This window comes from Jaculus jaculus, chromosome 6 (genome assembly GCF_020740685.1).
Source record: "Jaculus jaculus isolate mJacJac1 chromosome 6, mJacJac1.mat.Y.cur, whole genome shotgun sequence".
NCBI lineage: Eukaryota > Metazoa > Chordata > Mammalia > Rodentia > Dipodidae > Jaculus > Jaculus jaculus.
The window spans coordinates 148,730,584-148,745,383 of record NC_059107.1 but is presented as its reverse complement, the minus strand read 5'-3'; positions in this window follow the sequence as shown (position 1 = coordinate 148,745,383).

The following is a 14,800-nucleotide window of genomic DNA, read 5'->3' as shown; positions in this document are numbered from 1 at the left end:
TTCCCTCTTTCTTTCTTTCTTTCTTTCTTTCCTTCCTTCCCTCTTTCTTTCTTTCTTTCCTTCCCTCTTTCTTTCTTTCTTTCTTTCTTTCTTTCTTTCTTTCTTTCTTTCTTTCCTTCTTTCTTTCTTTCTTTCTTTGAGGTGGGACATCACAATGGCAGGAGAGTGTGAAGTAAAGCTACTCTGCTCGTAGGAGATGGCTGGGAAGCACAGTGAGTGGAAAGCCTTTCCTTGTGGGTCCTCTCCTGCTTCTGCTTTCTGGGCTCACAGTCTGCTGGGTGGTGCCGCCCACATTCACATCTGTTCTTCCTCCCTGAGCTGTTGTCCTATGGGCCAGTAGGCTCTGGAAGTGACCCCAAAGACACAGCCATAAGTGCTTTTGATTAACTCCCCTAGGGGCCACCCGGTCCAATCAAGCTGATCAAGTTAACCGTGACAACAAGCCCGGCTGGAATCACTGATTGAGTAATTGCTAAGTTCCACCCAAGCTTGAAGGGCGCCCATCCCTTCCTTATCTGAAGAAGATGGGGGCAATATGAGTCCTATCCTCTGGGATTAATGTCAGGATGAGGTGAGCTGATACATAGACAGGTTCAGAACAGCTTCCAGCATGTGATCGAGGCCTAGGCAAGAACATCTCATGAATCATAAAGAAAATAGATGTTTGCCATCAGGGTAGATCTGTCAACTTTAAAAACTGGGTTTAGGGCTGGAGAGATGGCTTAGCGGTTAAGAGCTTGCCTGTGAAGCCTAAGGACCCCGGTTGGAGGCTCGGTTCCCCAGGTCCCACGTTAGCCAGATGCACAAGGGGGCGCACGCGTCTGGAGTTCGTTTGCAGAGGCTGGAAGCCCTGGCGCGCCCATTCTCTCTCTCTCCCTCTATCTGTCTTTCTCTCTGTGTCTGTCGCTCTCAAATAAATAAATAAATAAAACAAAAAAAAACCCAAAACAAAAACAAAACAAAACAAAACTGGGTTTAAACTCCGAAGTGGAATGTCAGATTGTTTTCTGCCTCTTGCTTTTATTTCCTTACACATTTCTAGCCCTGGCCGTGCTCTTTCCCACGCTCATGTGTTTGTCATTATTTTCTCTTTGAAATGCTTTCTCTTCCAGTCCCACCCATGTCCCATGTTTGCAGTGTTTTGTTGCATATCGGAATCATGAACGTTGCTCACTAATCATTGAAAAATCCTGAAATAAAGCGTCTTGGGAAGGTGCTGGTGTGCGGAGGAAACTTTCTGCAGCCTTCAGGGCAAGTCAAACAAGGACTTGGGGCAGTGGGTCTCTGTGCTTCTGCGGTCAAGGCCTTAGGGAAGGAGGAGTGGCTGGTGTCCTGGGGATTGTTGACCTCGGTCTTGCTCAGCTTCCTGGCTGGTTTTCACTGCATCTTGACTTGGCCAAAGCCAAACAGTTTGTGCTGGGCCAGCAGTTGTGAAACCTGCAGCAGATCCAAGTGGTATTGTGTGTCTATTTTTAGATGTTCGTCCTTAAGGCCACCAAGAGTGGGGGTTCTGTGGTATTTTGCTGCCTCTCCTGGGCCTAGCTGTCAGGGAGTTGACCTAATTTTTACTCACCATCAGTAATTGACTGCAGAGCCATCTCTGGGCTTTTCCAGAACGATCTCAGACTCTTTTTCTCTGTATCCTCTCATTACTGAGTTGTAGGCACTTTGTCTGGCTTCTTGGCCCAGAAAAGAAGTTGATCCTGGCCCCAGGCACCGCTCTAGTACATTTATCTATAGCCACAAAGCAACAAGCAAAGATGAGTGTATCATAATTCCCCCAAAGTCTCTGTTTTCCATGAGCTGTTACATAAGAGGAACATCCAAACCATAGACAGTGGAATTGGGGAAGTTTATTCCAAATCCAGCATAAGGCAAGTGGTAGAAGTCCACTGTAGGACCTCATCGATGGAACCATCTGCCTCACGTGAGTTTGAACGCAGTTGCGAGCAGATTAAATGAATCGTTATGGCCCCGGCACATGGCGGGAGCTAGGACCACACATGTCCCGTGAATTCTGAATAAACTGTATGAGGGCTGGGTGTCGTTCATCGTTTATTTCCAGTTTTGCACAGGGCTCCGTCAATGGTAGGTGCTCCACAAGGTTTTCGAATGAAGCAATTTCAGAATCCATGGCTGAGGAGCACAGCCCGTGCAATTCCCAATACCACTGGCTGTATAACCATGTAGCCAGGTTGATTACTTTCCTGTCTGAGCCTTATTTTTATTTACTTATTTTCAAGGAAAGACAGAAAGAGAGAGAGAGAATGGTCATGGAACGGCCTCCAGCAGCTGCAAACGAACTCCAGATGCATGTGCCACTGTGCATCTGTCTTTATGTGGGCATTGGGGAATTGAACCCAGGTTTTTAGGCTTTGTAGGCAACCACTGAGCATCTCTCCATCCCGCACATAGTACTATCTTGAGGGTACAAGTCAATGCAGAAATTTGGTCAAGGGATATGATCAGAAAATCACTGGTGACTCAGGAAGAAAGGAAAACAGTGGGCTGGAGAGAGGTTTTAATGGTCAAGGTGCTTGCCTACAAAGCCCAAAGACTCAGGTTCAATTTCCCAGCACCCACGTTAGCCAGATGCACAGGATGAAGTTCACTTGTGGTAGGAACAGAGGCAAAGGTAAGCCTCAGAAGTGGAGCCTTGGTGGGCATGTTATAAGTCTCTTTTACTTTAGAGAGAGGAGAGAGAAAGAGAGAACGTTACAAGGCTGGTTGCTGCTGCAAATGAACTCCAGATGCACGTGCCACTTGGTGTATTTTACACGTGTACTGGAGAATTGAACCTGGAGTGGTAGACTTTGCAAGATAGCTCCTTTAACTGCTGAGCCATCTCCCCAGCCCCAAGCTGCCTTCAGTGTTTAGCTTCCAGCAGCCTCTGGTTTTCTGCTTTGATGCGATTTGAGCCTCCTTGGTGTCTACTGCCGTCACCCTGGAGGAGGTTCTCAGGCCACTCATGAGACCAGCTCTCGTTTTTAAACCTCCATGTCTTCTGTGATGTTTCCTGGACCCTGGCAGATGTGATAGAGATGACTTGCGTCATGGTATTCAGTCAGTTTTCTTTTCTTGTGATACTGATGGGTCTTGGGTCTCTGCCATCTGGACCCTGGTGGCCTACTCAGTGCCCAGGGCTGAAGAGTACAATCATCTTGGGTGTCCCTAGTCAAGGTGGCACAGGTGGTCAGGCCAGCTTGAATTTATTTTTAGATTTTGGTGTGTATGTGCTTCCAGTTGTGTGGTATGTCGTCTGATTGTGGTGTGTTTGCAACGTGTCCACATGTGTGTAGACGCACATGCCCTAGGCCTGGGGAGAACGTCGTGTAACTTCCTCCATCACTCTTCTGCATTGTTTACTTAAGGCAGAATATCTCACTGAATCCAGTGTCCCTGGTTTTTATATTTGTCAGACTGGCTGACCAGTGAGACCCAGCGATTCTCCTGTCTCTGCTTCCCACAGGACTGGGGTTACGGGCGTGCCTGGCCATGCCCGACTTTCTCCACGGGTGCTGAGACTTGAGCTCAGGCCCTCATGCTGGCATATAAAGTACCCATTGAGCCATCTTTCTCACCACTGATTTTGTTTTGAGACAGGGTCTTGTGTAGCCCAGGCTGGCCTTGAAATTTCTGTGTGGTAGAAGCTGGCCTTGAACTTCTGATTGTCCTGCTTCCGCCCCTCAAGTACTGTGATGGCACCATGATCACTCACTTAAGAAACACTGAAAAACCAAGATTACACTCATGTAAAATCTACCAGATCTGACTTTCTAGATCTTCAGTAACATTACCCTTTCTTCCCCTTTGCTGGACTTGAAGCTAAAAAAGAACAAATCAGAATGAAAGGAGTCCCAAACTCCCCAATTCCACAACTAAATCTCAAAGTCCCCACACACGGTGCGACTGTAACTGCCTGTACTTGCTTCCAGGGCCCTGTGAAAGTGCCCTGGACCAACTTGCTGTTCTGATTGGACGTCTTCCGAGAAACCAGCTCAAACTAGGATGCTGGAGAAGTTTCTCTTTTGTCCTGACTATTCCAGCTCTCAGTGCTGGGAAATGTCCCCTTTGGAGTGGTTAGAGAGCAAACAGAAGGCAGCCAAGAGCCATTTTGCTTTCCTTGCCCAAGTGGGACCTTAAAGGAGCATCCCAGAATGTTGGACTGGGAGGCAAGAGATACACAGGTTCTCATCCTCGCTCTGCTGTTGGTGACTTGTGTGATTGTGGGAAAGTTACTTAACTAGCCTGGGTCTCAGTTTCCCCATCCGTCCAGTGAGCTGCTTGAATTAAATTATCTCTATGGTCTTGGCAGTGGCTCTAGTTGTTCCTGGTTAGTCACTCCCCTTCTTGTAAAAGGATTAAGGATCCCTGCCCGTTGCCACATGACTTTCAGCATTTCTCACTGAGGTTAAACTTGGCCCTGGGCTTTCTTTGGTCAATGGAATGCGTACAGACCTGACAGGGCCACCATTTGGCAGAAGCTTTAAGAATTGTTGTGGGGTTCATATACTGTTCTGTTACTTTCTCCCACCAGACCAACATAAGAGCTCATCCCCAGCCTGGATCCTAGAATCCAGTAAGCATCTCAAATGGAGCCACAGAGCCAGGGTCAATCTGTAGCTAACATTCCAAGGGTAAGAAATAAAGTTTTTCTGTTGCAAGCCATTAGAGGCTTGGGTTGTTTGTTATTGGAGCCTGACCTAAGGAAAATGGATGAATACACTTTCCACCCTTGAAGTTCTGGGTCTTCTTGCCTCTGACACATGATGCTCCCAATCATTCTCTCCCAGCTGATATCATTGCCTTTCTAAATCCAGATCTGCTTGTATCCAGTCAGGGACTAATGTGCCCACTTGTTTCCAGTGGTATAGGGTCATCAGAGCCCAATCTCTCCATCTTCTAGAGAGAGAGAGAGAGAAAGAGAGAGAGAGAGAAAGAATCAGATAGAGAATGGATGCACCTGAGCTTCCAGTCACTGTGAATAAATCCCAGTCACAGGCTCTACCTTATACATCTGGCTTTATGTGGGCACTTGGGACTTGAACCTGGGTCCTTAGGCTTCTCAGGCCGTCTCTCCATCCCCTCTCCATCTTTTGTCTCTGCTTTGCTGTGTCATTCTTAGGCTTTATAATGGTGGCAAGAAATTTCCATTATACAAACCCTCTAAGTCCATTGTAGCCTAAAAAACACCCTCTCGTCAATAGGATTTACACAATCCATAGATTTTTCTCTGAATAGATCAATTTGGGTGAAGTCATCCTTAAAACATTATAATTAGAAAGATTTATTCTAATAGGCTTAGCTCTAAGCCAATCACTAATTTGGGGGTGGCAGCATCCCGTATTCTGATTAGCAAGGTTCGGACCACATGGCTCATTCCCTTACTTCTGTTGGTTGTGTAGAGGTGGTCCTCCAGAAGAAAGGATGGATCTTGGAAGCAGAATCTTAAAATGAGCATCATACTGATTATGTCACCTGCATACCAACTTACAACAGATAGCCACCCATAATTTTCAAGATCAAATCCTACATCTTTGATGTGGCTCTTGTGTTCTTGGCTGATTCATCTCCTTCCCCATCACTGGTATGCCCTATGCTCTTGGCCAGCACACCCTCTCAGAGGTTGTCACCTGAGCTGGAGGTTTCCTGACGAAGAAGACAAAAATAGGCTTAGGAAAACCGTGGCATATTTGAAATGTTTTGGTTAAACAAACCTTTGAACACATGCATTATGAATTCATTGCTCCTGTGATTCTCTTTGGATGACGAGGCTTGGGCTGAACAGGTTTCCAGCCATACGCAGTCAACCCCTTCAGCTCCCTTCAGCTTTGGGGCCCTCTGTGGCTCCACCAAGTAGTTTCAGCAGCCACCAAATGGGTGTTTCCACAATGCTGCTCACCAGCCTGGGATGCCTGCCTTGTCCTTTGCCTGGTTTAACTCACACTTCTTTTAAAATATTTTATTTACTTATTTATTTTTGAGAGAGAGAGAGAGAGAGGAATAAAGAGGGAGAGGGAGAGAATGGATGCACCAGGACCTCTAGTCTCTACACATGGACTCCAGGCTCATACTCCCATGTTGAGCATCTGACTTATGTGAGTATTGGAGAATCGAACCTGGGTTCTTAGGCTTTATAGCCAAGCGCCTTAACAGCTAAGCCATCTCTCTAGCCCAAGATTACATTTCTTTCTCCTTGTTCAGGGGATGCTTTTTTATGTCTTAGAGGTCACAGGGGAAAGCTGAATTAATGATAGCGCGATATGTAGCACTATAGCAATATGTACGTTTCTTTATTAAAGCATTAAATAATGCTACCCAGAGGCCATCTAATAGCTACTGTGGCTGGGATGTAATGATCCACATCAATATTATTTTAAGGCTTCTGCCATGCATGAAATGTGACCTGAGAATATCTGTGGTTATAGCTGGTGCCAGAGTCACAGGTACGGCTAATCCTGTTGTGGTTTGTTGCTTGCATTCATAACAGAAGAGCATGCTTCACTGTAATGTGAGGTGAGTGACAAGTAAAAACATATTTTTTTTTCTCATCCAAGTTCAAGGAACCCTTAAGTTTTTTTTTTTTTTGTTGTTGTTGTTTTTTTTTTTTTTTTTGGTTCGTTTTGGTTTTTCAAGGTAAGGTCTCACTCTAGCCCAGGCTGGCCTGGAATTCACTATATAGACTCAGGCTGGCCTCGAACTCATGGCAATCCTACCTCTGCCTCCCAAGTGCTGGGTTTAAAGGCGTGTACCAGCACGCCCAGCCCCTTAAGTTTGATGTACAGGTTGCAGGTTAGAAATTGCTCCAGTCTAACAGCTGTCCCTGACCTAGGACGTGGGAGAATTCTCTATGGTTAGCCTTCCACTCTGTCCCTTCAAAGGTGGACTAGGATGTGGGCCTCTTAAGCCAGCCCTTATCAGCCTGCTCCTATCATCCATTTACAGAGGGTCAGATGGTGAAGGTGGGTGGAATGGTGCTCAGGCTTCTGCTGGTAACCAGCTTGGTCTCAGCTCTGACCCCCCAGCTCAGTGTTAGCTCAAATGTCACCCCCCCAAAAAAAAAAATCCTCACATGTATTTCAGAAAGCAGTCACATGTTTCTCAATGCCTTTTCCTGATCTGGATCCCTGGAAGTCCAGTATGGGAGAATGTTTTGGAAACTCCTCTCTTCTGATGTAATTTGTAGCCCCCCCACCCCCCAGCATTCATAGACTTTTCCCTTAGGGACCCAATATTTACCTTTGCTTGCTGGTTGGATAACTGAATGATGCAGCTGGTACGGTGGGGGAATAAAATGTTGTTAGATTTTCTTTGTTACAAATGTCAGTTGCTTAGCTGGATCTGTCCCTTTGACTGGAGTAATAGTAACCATTGATCTATAATTAGTTCTCTGTTTGGCTAGAATTTCTTTGACAACAGATCCAGGGTACACATTAGATAGTCTATATGTTTGGAAGGAAACGCTTCTATAAAAAAGTGATGGACTGGCGATATTGCTCGGTGGTTAAGGCACTTGCCTGCAAAGCCTAAGGGCCTTGATTCCCAGTACCCACATAAAACCAGATGCACAAGGTGGCACATGCGTCTGGAGTTTGTTTGCAGTAGCTATAGCCCTGGTATACTTTTCTGTCTCTCTGCCAGGTGTGGTGGCACACGCCTTTAATCCCAACACTTGGGAGACAGAAGTAGGAGGATCACTGTGAGTTCCAGGCCAGCCTGAGGCTATATAGTGAATTCAAGATCAGCCTGGGCTAGAGTGAGACCCTACCTAAAAAAAAAATGTGATGGTTAATAGGGGTTGGTGAGATATGTAAGGAGCCGTGCAGACGCCATTACAAGATGGCGCCGGTTTCTGGTTTCTTCTTGGTCACAGTTGAAGTAAATAAGCACAGTGCGCATGTTCACTTATGCAAGCGACCTGGTGTGGGCAGATGCTAATGAGGTATCCAGGGAGTAACCAATCACTGGCGGTCACATATCCTTTGGTAACCAATCATTAGTGGATATGCAGTCAAGAACCCTATATAACCCGTGGCCTTTCCTGGTTCGAGGTCTTCGCATCTAGCAGCTTGGCAGTCCCCAATAAAGTGTGTACAGAAGAATCCTGATTGTGGCGTCTTCCTTGCTGGTGAGGTGGGCGCGACAGAGATAGTTCAATTGGTAAGGTGCTTGCTACATAACATGAGGACCCGAGTGCAGATCTCCAACATCTAAGTAAATGCCAGACATGTGGTACAAGCCTGTAATCTCAGATCTGGGGAAACAGAGACAGGAGAATATTAGGGGCTTACTAGGCAACCAATCTAGTTCAATCAGTCATTTCCAGATATACTGACAGACTTTCAAAAAAATATAAGGTGGCAAATGACCGAGGTAGACACCCAATGTCTACCTATAGTCTCCACACACATGCACATATGTACCCATGCACATATGAACACACATACCACATGCCCATCACATACCTGTACATGCAAAAAAAAAATGGTGGCTAATGGAGATTAAGATATCAAGAATGAGAAACTAAAATACTTGATTCTTGGTCAGACCAGTCTTTCATAAAACATTTTGGTCCCCATAGGAGGAGCATGAGGATACAGCCCACTCAACAATGTCAGATCAAAATAGATCCTTGTTACATGTTTTATTTTTAACACCAAAAGTTTATGAAATAAAATGGAATGCTATGTAGCTTATTCATACTTTCAACTCTGAGTACTTTCGATCAGACCCAGGGGGCCTCTAACCCCTAATCTCTAACCACTGTGTAGCACTTTGGTTTAGATTTCATCTTGTGACTTTTGATGTGCCACCTCTGTTCCAGGCAATCTTTTGGTTTCTTTTGTTACCACCTGACTTATCAGGTGGTCTGGCTGTAGGTATAGGTTTTGAATTTATTGAGACTGGGAGCTGCAGATTATAGGGGTAGACCAGATGTCATGGCAAGCAACTTGCTTGTTCTTCAAGATACCTGAAGCTTGGGAATAAAAGATATACTTAAAATATTAGGAAACTGGATTTGTAGCCTTTTGACAAACTACAAGACCTGGTCCTGCTGGGCCCACTGTTGAACGCTCCAGGACCTGGCTACTAGTGGCTGCAGACCGCTGTGGCCTACAGAGGGGTTGGGAATCTATGTGGGCCATGGTCACTGCCAGCCCTCTGTGCCTTCTCATTGCTTCTAGGATAATGGGTGCCCTTTCCATGGCCCATAGGCCTGGGCAATTTGTCTCATGCTTGCCTCTGCCCTCATTTTGTTTCACATAAGAATAGTAGATGTTGGGGCTGGAGAGATGGCTTAGTGGTTAAGCGCTTGCCTGTGAAGCCTAAGGACCCCAGTTCAAGGCTCGATTCCCCAGGACCCACGTTAGCCAGATACACAAGGGGGCACAAGTGTCTGGAGTTTGTTTGCAGCGGCTGGAGGCCCTGGCGCACCCATTCCCTCTCTCTATCTGCCTCTTCCCCTCTGTCTGTCACCTTCAAATAAATAAATAAAAACAAACAAACAAAAAAAGAATATCAGATGTATATCTGCTGCTAACTACATGTCAGGCTCTTTCTGCCCCCAGAACGTTCCTGGAAGGGAGGTACTAATATTACCCTTCTTTTGCAGAAGAAGAAAGCAAAGGACAGAGATGTCCTATCACAAGCTGGAGAGATGGCTTAGCAGTTAAGGCATTTGCCCGAGAAGCCTAAGGATCCCCAGTCACCCCATAAGCCATACGTGCCACAAGGTGGTGCATGCATCTAGAGTTCATTTGCAGTGGCAAGATACCCTGACACTCCCATTCTCTTTCTGTCTCTTTCTAATAAATAAATTAATTAACAGAAATGTCCTATCACTTGTCCAAGGACACACAGCTAGGAAGAGCAAGGGTCAAGGGATTCATACCCAGGTAGTCAGTCATTTGGAGACCCCGTACCTCTGTCTGCTTTCAAGTTGTGTGGGTCCCTCCCATGTAGGCTCTGCAGGCTGTGGAGTGCTCACCTGTTCCCTCAGGAGTTGCTGAGGGCTTGCTTTGTGTTCCTGTCAGCCACAGACTCAGCTCTGGGAGGGCACACAGCCTCTACTGCTGCCCACAGCGTCCCTCACCCCTTCCTCTGCATCTGGCTATGCCAGGTATTGGCTTAAGTGGCTGCCTTTATCGCTCTGAAGCCATTAGAGGACAAAGTGATAGACAAGATTGCCTGACACCCCAGTGCAGGGGTGACATGTCAGCAGTGTGGTCACTGGGCTCCGAGTTGTTTATTAATCCAGCTTCAAAAGCCACGAGTTCAGTGGCTCTCGGTTTCGTCGTTGGGGAAATGAAGGACTTTCTACCTACGGGGATTTTCTTTGAAGAATAAATGAATGTGGTTGTGACAGTTCAGCTTTATGGTGTGTTTACCATGTCTTCCAGCAGTTTCCTGTGTAGTAGTTCTCTTTTTAAAAATATTTTTATTTTTATTTTTTTATTTGAGAGAGAAATATACATAAATAAGCAGGGAGAGTGAGAGAGAGAGACAGCAAGAGAGAATGGGTACACCAGGGCCTTCAGTCACTGCAAATGAACTCCAGATGCATGTACCACCTTGTGCATCTGGCTTACGTGGGTCCTGGGGAGTTGAACCTGGCCCTTTGGCTTTGTAGGCAAGCGCCTTAACCGCTAAGCCATCTCTGCAGCCCCCTGTGTACTATTTCATCCTGCTCCCCCAGCAGGCTGGTGAGTGGAAGGGCTAGGATGTGGCATCATGTGGGGCAGCACAGTGGAAAGCCACATCTGAGCTGAGTGGCTTCTGTCCCCAGTGCTCACTCTTAGTCCTCCTCTGGCTAGAATCCCATCTCAGAGTGCTGTGCACACACCTTGAGACCGGAAATCTGATCCGCTCCCACAACACACCTTAGAACTGGACTCCAGGATCCGCTCCCCGGTGACGTGCCGTCTCTAGCAGAGATCGGCCTACTAGGGCCTGAAGTTCCAAGCTCAATTAAAGAAAACACCTGAGTCTATGGGGCTGAACATTTACACTACCCTGTTCCAACGACTACAAGGGTGTACTGGAAAGAACCAATCTGACCATCTCTCCACTGGCCTCCTGTGTGATCACCACTTTCATTTAGGCTTACTGGTTCTTTCTCTATATTCACATCACCTCATGGGCTGCTTACCTGCCTCCTCCCACTCCGCCACCAGCTCAAGAGTTACAGAAAGCTCCCTTTACCCTTGGGGGTCCATCCGAGACTGTTAATGGGTGCTGAAACCATGTTGAGCACCAAGCCCCAGGGATTCTGGGATGGTAACATGGCAAGGGGCAGAGGGACAAGGTGAGTAGTGGACAAGTATTGTTTACACTGTGGATCTGCTGGACCGGTGGATTCACATCCCAGGCAGGCCAGAGAGAGAGAGAGAGAGAGGAGAGTGATGATGCATGCTGTCATTACATCATTTACCATGGCAAGCAACTCAAAACTTATGAGTTGTTTATATCTGGAATTTTCCACTTGTTATTTTCAGCTGCAGTTGATCATGGGTAATGGAATTTGTGGAAAGCAAAGTTTTAGGAAAGGGATTTTGAAAGCCCCTTCAAAATGTACGTGTTAAAGGTTTGATCCACAGCCTGTGGTACTATTGGGAGGGGGTGGAGCTTTAGGAGGTGTGGCCTATTGGGGGCGTTCCTTGAAGGGGCTGCTGGAACTCTGGCCCATTCTCTCCCTGCTCCCCAATTGAACTGGCTTCCCTACCACGTGCTCCCACCATGACGGCCTGTGACCAAGGCACGGGGCCAGGTGGCCATGGACTAAAACTGTGGACCAAAATAAACCTTTCCAGCTTACTTTTTTTTTTTTAGGCAAGTCCAACAGGGTAGTCCTTTTTTATGAGAGAGAGAAAGAGAGAGAGAAGCTGAGTGAGTTGGCATGCCAGGGACTCAGCCACTGTAACTGAACTCCAGACATGTTGCCACCTTGTGCGTCTGGTTTATGTGGGATCTGGGGGGGGGGGTTGAACATAGGTCTTTAGGCTTCTCAGGCAAGCGCCTTAACTGCTAAGCCATCTCTCCAGCCCCCTTTTCAGGTTTTAATTTTCACAGGCATTTTGTTGCAATCATGGGAAACTGGTTGATATGGGGACAGTGCATAGCACGATAGCCATATCTGGCCTGATTCATCCAGTTTGTTTGGACCTGATTCATAGAGGTGACCAATGAGTATCCATGTAATGAATTGATGAATCCATGACTGATGGGGAGACAGCTGAAGAGCTAAAGCAGGAGGGCGGGATGTTTCGAAGGCAGGTCACAAGTTCCAGGACCCAGCTGGGCAGAACAACAATGATTAAAAAATAGTGATACCCAGGCTGGAGAGATGGCTTAGCGGTTAAGCGCTTGCCTGGGAAGCCTAAGGACCCCGGTTCGAGGCTCAGTTCCCCAGGTCCCACGTTAGCCAGATGCACAAGGGGGCGCACGCGTCTGGAGATCGTTTGCAGAGGCTGGAAGCCTTGGCGCGCCCATTTTCTCTCTCTCCTTCTATCTGTCTTTCTCTCTGTGTCTGTCGCTCTCAAATAAATAAAAAAAAAATAGTGATACCCTACCTCAAAACAAACAAACAAACAAAACAAAACAAAGCAAATATATCCCTGAAGCTGACTGGACTTGAGGCCGTAAATGCCAGTCCGCTAGTAAGGGGAACATTGTTGTTTCTGTAGGTTCAACAAGCTGTCTAATAAAGTATGCCTAAGGCTGTCACCCTGCCTTCCTTGCATATCCTATGTGGAAATGGATGTATAGTACCCTCTTAAAAACAGCTGTGAGGGCTAGAGAGATGGCTTAGTGGTTAAGGTGCTTGTCTGCAAAGCCAAAGGACCCAGGTTCAATTCTCTAGTACCCATATACAACCAGAAAGCACAAGGTGGTGTATGTATCTGGAGTTTGTTTGCAGTGGCTAGAGACCCTGGCACACCCATTCTCTCTCTCTGCCTCTTTCTCTCTCTCAGATGAACAAATAAAAAAATCAAAATTAAAAAACCACCTGTGAGCATGTGCAAATACACATAAAATCAACAGGATATATGCATCACATTTATTGCTAGCATGGTCAGGCCACTGGGGATGTTCTTTCCATTAAAAAATACAACAGCACTGTAACAATCAATAATTCATTTGGCATAACATTCATGTATAAACCTCATATTAAGTTGTCAACATTTTATGGGAATTACTTCAAATATTTTTATATAAGTGAGATTAAAAAAAAACAAACCTGAATCAGATCAGGGTCTTCCCTGCCTTTCTTTCTCAGCACACTTCTTCCTCCAGCTTTGTTCCCACTGCCTTGCTTCCCTCAACACCATAGCAGCTGGTAGTTCTAGAAACACACGGGGAGGCTTCCTCCCCGTCTTTTACACTCAGCAATGTTGTTTTGAATAATAGGTAACATGAAAGGATGAAGCAATTTTATTTTCCTGTTCTGGTAGCTGCCAGAATGATCAATCTAAAATCATAATATTAGAGCTAGAATTGTAATAGTCACCTTCTTGTGGCTGGGAAAAAAATCAAACAAACAACAACCCAAAAAACACCTACCTAAGCTCAAGCAGCATATGGAAGGAAAGGGCCAATCATTTCAAGGGGAAGTTTTATCTTGGCAGAGAAAGCAGAAAACAGGCAACTGGGCATCATATCTTATCATAGCAGCTGGAAGAAAGCAGCCAGAGTGAGCTAGTTCTGAACGCCAGAAGGCTAGACGAATAAACTTCAAGTCTGCCCATCAGTGACACACCTCCCCCAGCAGAGCTCCACCTCCCAAAGACTTCACAACTCTCCCAAATTGCTATCATCTTGGAACCAAGTATTCAAAACACATGAGCCTATATGTGGAACAGTTTAATCAAACCACCATGATTGTCCAGTAGGCATCATTAGGAAGAGAACATTCCCAGCTCTGGGAGATGATTTGTACATGTGGAATCCAATCCGAGAAATGACGATACCAAAAAAGGTTTAAAGTTTGTGTCTGAAAGCCGGGTTTGGTGGCGCACGCCGCTAATCCCAGCACTTGGGAGGCAGAAGTAGCAGGATCCCTGTGAGTTCAAGGCCACCTTGAGACTCCACAGTGAATTCCAGGTCAGTCTGGGTTAGAGCGAAACCCTACCTTGAAACCCTGCTCCTCCCCCAAAAAATTGTGTCTGTACTGCACCAGTACAGACATTTTTTTTCTTGTTTTTATTCCTTAGGCAAGATGAGTACAGGGACTATTTATACAACATTTACATTGTGAAACATTGTAAGTAAATTGAGATCATTTCAAGTGCACAGAAGTATGTGCGTGGGTTATACGCAAATGCTGCCTCATTGTATGTAAAGGACTTAAATATCTGCACGTTTTTGCATCCACAGGGCGTGGGGTTCTAGAGCCCACACCCCTAGATCTTGATAGGTGACTGCATACTCAAGGGTGGCAGCTTCGTGGGAACCCTCAGTATTATTAGCTCGTGTAATCTTTTCAGAAACCTGTGGGGAAGGTTCACTCCCATTTTACCGATGGGAACACTGAGGGCTAGAGCGGTGAAACGACAGCGCGGGGAACCTGGCCACCAGGTGCCGTTGCACTCAGACAGTCGGCCCAGTGCTGGGGACCGGTGGGTGGCACAGCAGCTGACACAGTCAGCGGGTGACACGGCGACCTGAGAAGTTTCTTGTCCTCGTTAACAAGAACGTCCCTCTGGCGTTCTGGTTTCCTTTGCTCACTCATACTTTTCCTAAAAGTTTCTCTCCTCAGGGCAATATTTTCCATCACAAAAGGTGATTTGTTTTGGAAAAGTCT